Here is a 7,633-nt window from a genome sequence, read left to right on the forward strand (position 1 = left end):
TGGCATTGGGTTCATGTGTACCCAGAGATGTTTATCATTAAAATGCTTGATTAAAAGGAGTGAGGTAGGAAAGGGTAGTTTGAAAGCTATGTATATGACCTATGGTGGTGAAAGTCACTCAGTCATGTCTGACTCTTTGCGACCCCATGGACTGTAGTCCATGGAATTCTCCAGGCCAGAATACTGGAGTGGGTAGCCTGTCCCTTCTCCAGGGGATATTCCCAATCCAGAGATCCCACATTGCAGCCGGATTCTTTATCAGCTGAGCCACAAGGGAAGCCCATGTATATGACCAGAGTCTGTTAAATTTTCTATGGCTCTTAGCAATAGAGCTTAAGCAATAATAACAACTGGTTTAAATGGGAAAAATGCAGCCCAGCTTGTGACTTTTATGTCATCCAGAGAAACAGTAAATCTTGGTATAATGAGATGCAATTGCTTTCCCCTTCTCCGGAATTATTGAATCAGGTTATATCGTGTTTTTAGACACAGTTGGAGCAAGTGTCAGGGACAATGGAGTGGCTGGGTTCCCTGAGTTCCTGCCCCCTGGGGACTATGCTTCTGCGATGCAGTGACTCACACCATAGGTCCAGTGCCAACGCAGTGATAAAACTCTGATGTGAGTGAGTCACAAGAAGGAAAGGGAAGGATGCATTTGCATGAAATGGGCTATAAAGTGCTTTGTGGTATGCAGTTTTCATAAGCAGTTTCATAAAGAAAAGCTTCAGGAGTCTAGAGACCAGGGCTACCTGATCAATGTTAACAGGACTGTAGGAGTGGTGATGACAAGTATGGATTATTCTTAGAATTTGCAGGCTCGGTTAGTACTGTGAAAAGTTAAAGCTGATTGATCAGGTGGCAGGAAATGACCAAGTGAGCTGGTTAGCTCATGGGTCCTTATGAGGTCAGCCCAGATCCAATGAGGGGTGTGAAGGAAGTCTGTCTTTAAGACTCACTGTGTGTGCTCAACTGGGCAGCCCCATGGACGCAGCCTCTCAGGCTTCTCTGTCCACGGAGTGTTCCAGGTAGGAGTAGTGCAGCAGGTTGCCACGCTCCGCTCCACGATCTTCTCCAGCCGGGGACTGAACCCGAGTCTCCTAGTTGGCAGGCGGACTCTTCAGCACTGAGGCCCCGGGGAGGCCCCCTCAATCCGCACTACCCTTTGGCTAACGAACTCCCTCAGGGCTCTCTTTCATCAGCTTGGGTCTGCCTTCTGGTCTGACCCCTTATCTCTACTCGCAAAGCCAGAGTTTATCTTTGAGCCATTGTCTTCTTTTGCTCTCTTGTGCTATACCGCATCAGCTTCAGGGTAATGCTTCAAGCTGTGTAAATAGGAAGTCCTATTGTCATGCCATTGAATGTCATGCTCAACATTCAGAAAACTAAGATCATGGCATCCAGTCCCATGACTTCATGGTAAATAGACGGGGAAACAGTGGAAGCAGTGTCAGACTTTATTTTTTTGGGCTCCAAAATCACTGCAGATGGTGATTGCAGCCATGAAATTAAAAGACACTTACTCCCTGGAAGGAAAGTTATGACCAACCTAGACAATATATTAAAAAGCAGAGACATTACTTTACCAGCAAAGGTCCGTCTAGTCAAGGCTATGGTTTTTCCAGTCGTCATGTATGGATGCGAGAGTTGGACTGTGAAGAAAGATGAACACCAAAGAATTGATGGTTTTGAACTGTGGTGTTGGAGAAGACTCTTGAGAGTCCCTTGGACTGCAAGGAGGTCCAACCAGTCCACCCTAAAGGAGATCAGTCCTGGGTGTTCATTGGAAGGACTGATGCTGAAGCTGAAATTCCAATACTTTGACCACTGCCGGGAGCCAACACACGAGACCCTACCCATGAAGGCCATGAGGGAGAAAACCTGATGGGCAAGGCGGATCAGGTTTTCAGGGGTTTTGAAAAGCTGCCCCTGGCACTCACCTTAAAGATGATATCTGTCTTTCTGATGCCTGCCTTAATAGACTACTCCCTAATTTCTGTGACATAGGCAGAAGGCCTTCCCCGATCTCTTCCCAAATAAGAATCAATTTAGAACTTTAATCAATAAGTTTCCCAGTTGGTGGTATTTTGTGAGATTATCCAGGGTGAAAGGAGTGTTTCAATTTAAGCTCCTTTGCTGGTAGTTTGTTAGCCAAATGCATTTATGCCCTTGGTACTAATATGCATGATTGCTTATAATATCCTAATCATAAAATAGCATAAAGAACCTGATTGTATAAAAGCCCTAATAGACATAGAGCCTTTTTAAGGGGTAAAGGAGTCCTATTAGAAAACATAAGAAAAATTATTCTATAGGTGGTTATTGGGTTGAGATTTGCTTGCTGTGTTTTGCTTGCTGTGTTTTTGCTTTTAATGTGCTAAGGTTGTGTTCTAGAAACCATTGTTAATATAGTTAAAGATCTAGAGAAATAAGAACTTAGCCCTAGTGTGGTAACCATGAGATGGTTGTTAATTGTCAGCCAGGCGTGCTAGGCAGAAGCTGCCTCACCAAAGTCGCAGAGTCAGTGTTGGGTAAACTTCTTAGATAAACGCAACTGACAACTTTTGCAGAAAGATTAATTTTTATATTAACAAAGATATAATTCTACTCTGTACTATTGCCCTATGAGACTGCTACCTTTCAGTTAAGGTCACCATAAAAATGGAAAATAGGTTTACATTCACCTGACCTGCATAAAATGTTAATAGCCTCAAGGCCAGAAGATCATGTGCTAAGAATTACTATAGAATTGAAAGCAAAAAACATCCTGCGCTCTCTCCCTCTCTCCCTCTCTCCCTCTCTCCCTCTCTCCCTCTCTCCCTCTCTCCCTCTCTCCCTCTCTCCCTCTCTCCCTCTCTCCCTCTCTCCCTCTCTCCCTCTCTCCCTCTCTCCCTCTCTCCCCCCCTCTCTCCCTCTCTCCCCCCCTCTCTCCCTCTCTCCCTCTCCCTCTCTCCCCCCCTCCCCCCCTCCCCCCTCTCTCCCTCTCCCTCTCTCCCTCCCTCCCTCTCTCCCTCTCTCCCTCTCTCCCTCCCTCCCTCTCTCCCTCTCTCCCTCTCTCCCTCTCTCCCTCCCTCCCTCTCTCCCTCTCTCCCTCTCTTCCCCCCCTCCCCCCTCCCTTCTCTCCCTCCCTCCCTCTCTCCCTCTCTCCCTCTCTCCCTCTCTCCCTCTCTCCCCCCGCCCCGTCTCCCCCTCTCTCCCTCTCTCCCTCCCTCCCTCCCTCCACCACTCTCCTCCCCTTCTCTCTCTCTCCCCCTCTCTCCCTCTCTCCCTCCCTCTCTCCGAGGCTGGACCCCGGCAGACCACCTCAAGTGAAGAGTTGACTTATTGGAAAAGACCCTGATGCTGGGAGGGATTGGGGGCAGGAGGAGAAGGGGACGACAGAGGATGACATGGCTGGATGGCATCACCGACTCGATGGAGATGAGTTTGAGTAAGCTCCGGGAGTTGGTGATGGGCAGGGAGGCCTGGCGTGCTGCGATTCATGGGGTCACAAAGAGTCGGACACGACTGAGTGAACTGACTGATTGTCATGCTTAAGTGACATAAAGCTAGAATTTAAAAAAAGCATTATTAATTTATTTGGCTGCACTAGGCCTTAGTGCAGGATCTTTGCTCTTCATTGCAGCATGCAAGATCTTTTTTAGTTGCAGGCATGCAGACTCTTAGTGGCTTGTGGTTCCCCGACCAATGCTGGAACTCCAGGCCCCTGCATTGCGAGTGTGCAGGCTTACCTACCAGGGAAGTTTCAGAAAGCTAGAAATTTTAAGATGATAGCTGCTTTGAATTTAATGTACATTCCCATGTTTTCCACACTATTTTTTCCCCCTAATAATGATTAATATGGGCCATATAGGAGAAGAGTGTAACAGGCTGATGGGGGACAGAATGTGTGTTAGGAAGAGCAAAAAGGATCATATTAAAATGGACCCATTTGTGGTTTTTACTGCATATGGGCAAAGCAGTTAGCTGTAGGAGATTTTTAACTATCTCCTTTATGCTTTCTAAGCTTTCTGCATTTTAGGTAATAAATATATAATAAGTGTAATTTTAAAATAAAGTTATTTTCATTTTGGAAAAGAGAGAAGCACAAATACTAATATAAAAAACAAATAAATAAAATGGACCTGTTTGCCTCTGACTGAGCATTTACTATCTGCCAGGGATTGTGTTTCATATATGCCATCACCTGCTAACCTTCACAACAACTCCAGGAGATCGTATAAGTACGTTTGGATAGGTGAACTGTTACCTGTGAAGGGTTAAAGTGACTCAAGGGACTTCCCTGATGGTCCAGTGGTTAAGAATCTGCCTGTCAAAACAGGGGACATGGGGCTTGACCCCTGATCTGGGAAACTCCTACATTCCGAGGAGCGACTAACCAAGCCTGTGAGCCATGAGTACTAAGCCCACTACCCTGGAGCTCATGCTCTGTAAAAAGAGAAGCCCCTGCTCTGCTTCTCTGCAGGGTAAACTAACTGGAGGGCAGTCCCTGCTCCCTGCAGCTCGGGACAGCCTGCTCACAGCAATGAAGACCCAGCGCAGACAAAGTAAGTAACTAAGAAAGAAAAAAGTTAAACGAACTCAAGATCACACAGTTGATGGGTGGTAGAGGTAGGATTTAGAGCCAGGTTTGTATAATTCTGAAGTTAGAGCTCTCAGCTGCAATGCTTTACTTTTTACGTAGTCCATATTTGCAGACAAAAACGCTAACCTATGCTGCCTCTTCACAAACACTAACAGATTGAAAAATGGACAATCTGCTTAGAGTTTTATCTGTCTTTCTCTCTCTTTCCAGTGGGAAGAATGTAAATCCTATCTGAATTTGGCCCTGGAAAGGTTTGCAACTGAAAACTAGCCCTTGAATAAGGAGAATGGGTTACTCTTTGTGTAGGATCCCTGAGGTTCTGCCTGCCTTTGTCTAAACTTATGAGAGTGTGAATCTGGCATGTCTGGTTCTGCCTAAGGTAAATGCCTTGAGGCCATGATGGGAAATCTTCCCAAGCTTCTTCACTCTGATAGGAATCTAGGGGTACAATCGTTGTGTACCTTTGCGGTGCTGACTAGGTTGGGAGCCCAGATGGAGTTTAGCTCAGCAGCACAAATTCCTTAATCTGTGATAGGCCATATGTATTCATATACGTGTATTTCAGGGGCACTGATCATGAGACCTTTCTAGAAAAGCACTGCGGTTTGGTATGCACAGCTCCAGTATAATGAAGTAAATTGCATTCATATGGTGAGAGCAATGACTGAGTATCTGAGTATCTGAAGACTTCTCTGTGGAATTAACTCGAGATAAGAGCTTGAGCAAATCACTCTATCTTTATTCTTCTATTTACTTTTGAGAAAGGGATTAGATTCAGTCAGTCTCTTCATTTGCCACGTAGCTTTCGTGATTGACACGTGGTCACTTTAGTCTTTGAGTAAAAACACATCAGAAAACGTAATCCTGTAACACTGATACTCTGCTCATCAGAGGCTTGGATTACCAGTAGTCTATTAATTTAAGTTGCAAAATAAAGTGTTGCCTAGTACGTGCAGTTGGTTTATTGACAGTATATTTGAGTATATATATATGACTCTCTGGGAAAAACAATGAAAGGGGTCCTTGCTGATGAAGAAGTTGGAAAGCCTTACTCTACTTCATTACAGAAGGCCCGAGTCTTGCCCTCAGCCTCTGCATGGCCGCCTTCATCTCCTGGCTCCTCAGGGTGCAGGTCAGGGGGTTCAGGACAGGAATGATGACAGCGAAGGTGATGGAGACAGCTCCGTCCGCGGGGCGGGCGGAGAAGGGCCGGGCACAGACCGGCACAAAGTGGAGGCTGGCCACCGAGATGCGGGCGCTGCAGGTGGAGACGGCCTTCCCCGGCCTCCCCGGCGCGGCCCCAGCACGGTCGGGATGACTGCGTAGGCCGCAAGCAGCAGGAGGCAGATCTGCACGATGGGGTGGACGAAGCCCCCGCCCGGGAGGCCGCGATGGGGCGGCGCAGCGCCCCCGGCTCGTGGCGCTCGCGTAGGGCAGGGGCCTGGAGATGGCCACGCAGCGGCCAGAGGCCGTCACCGAGAGGGGGAGATGTCCGCGCCCCGAGGAGGTGGAAGAAACACGTCTGCGCGAGGCAGCCGCGGAAGGCGATGGTCTTTCTCTCCGAAAGGAGGTGCAGCAGGCCCTGGGGGGCGGTGATGGAGGAGAAGCAGATGTCCAGGGCGGAGAGGCTGCGGAGCGGGAAGCGCATGGGGGCTGCAGGCGGGGCTCGCAGCTCACAGTGACCACGATGAGGAGGTTGCCCAGCAGAGTGGTCACGTACACGAAGCATAGAACGAGAAATAGGACCCAGCTCAGGCCTGGGGACTGAGCAAGCCCCAGAAACACAAATTCACTTACTCTGCTACCATTTCGCAGCCCATTGGATCATGTGTCCTCTTCCTGTGTACCCGGGAAAAATGAAAAGTGTTATTTCAGAGAGTGTTCGCCCTAACTTACCAGAGTCAGGTTTAGAGAGTCAGGTATTAGGTCTAAACACTAGTGAGATATTTTACCCGGTGCATATCTGTTCTGGGGTTACGGCTCACATGAGCAAAGTGATCCCTCCTGACACAAGCATGCTTTTAGTTATCGTTTCCCACGCAAATTATAAATATTTCATAAAATGAATACTGTGATGCTCTGCATATACAAGTTCTAAGTATTCAAGATGAAGTGACTACTGTGGCACGAGGCGTATGAAGTTGGAGTCAGCTTGGTGAGTGGCAGTGTCTGATACCACTGAGTTTCCATGAGTGCCTGTTCCATATGACTGAGTTCCCAGGAGGTCCATTTCCCCCCCAGATGATGCCTTATGTAAATGGCTTAAAAACTGTTATCTTTAGGATGGTTCTCTTTGGACTGAGTTCTTAGAAGCACTTCTCTCTTTTTCAAACCGCACTCCGCCCCCCCCCCTCAATTATTTGATTTATTATTTTAAAGAAAATCCCACATTGTACATAAATTTACCTATTACTACTTGATATGCTAACATATAATGATGTATCTACCATGCCATTAGCACACCTGGTACAAAAATGCCTCCCATTTCCTGATACAAATGATACCCAAATGTTGTGATTTCTTAAAAAGTGTTTGTTAGGACTTTCCTGGTGGCGCCGTGGATAAGACTGCCTGCCAATGCAGAGGGCGCGGGTTCCATCCCTGGTCCGGGAAGAGTCCACATGCTAAGGAGCAACTGAGCCACAGCCGCCAAGCCATGGTCTACAGCCTGAGGTCCGAAGCCTAGAGCCATGCCCACAGCAAGAGAAAGCTCGAGAGCAGCAATGAAGACTGACTGTGGCCAAAAATAAAGAAATGAATAAGACATCTTGGCAGTTTCTTAAAATGCTAAACATACACTTACTGTTTAGTCTTATGGCTTTCGAGTTACTACTTTTTTTGGTGTGTGTGTTTGTGTGTGTGTGAATCCTTGAACTGGCCCTTAACTTATTTCTTTGCAGTTTGCCTCCCTTTTCTTGCTATCATCAGAAACAAAGGAAAGGTGAAATACACTCCCCTCCTACTTTCTGGGTATATCTTTCAGTTCCAATGAAGATCTTTCTTTCCACCCTGCTCACTTTCCCTTTAGGTTGTCTTTCCTCTGGGTGCAGT

The 7,633-nt window shown here is 47.1% G+C and overlaps 1 pseudogene; it reads right to left on the reverse strand.

Annotated features, from left to right (window-relative positions):
* Window positions 1-5,635: 5,635 nt before the first annotated feature.
* LOC136174539 (olfactory receptor 4D9-like) lies at window positions 5,636-6,403 on the reverse strand (annotated as a pseudogene).
* Between the last annotated feature and the right edge of the window lie 1,230 nt (window positions 6,404-7,633).

The sequence above is a fragment of the Muntiacus reevesi genome, chromosome 9 (assembly GCF_963930625.1).
Source record: "Muntiacus reevesi chromosome 9, mMunRee1.1, whole genome shotgun sequence".
In the NCBI taxonomy this organism is placed as follows: Eukaryota; Metazoa; Chordata; class Mammalia; order Artiodactyla; family Cervidae; genus Muntiacus; species Muntiacus reevesi.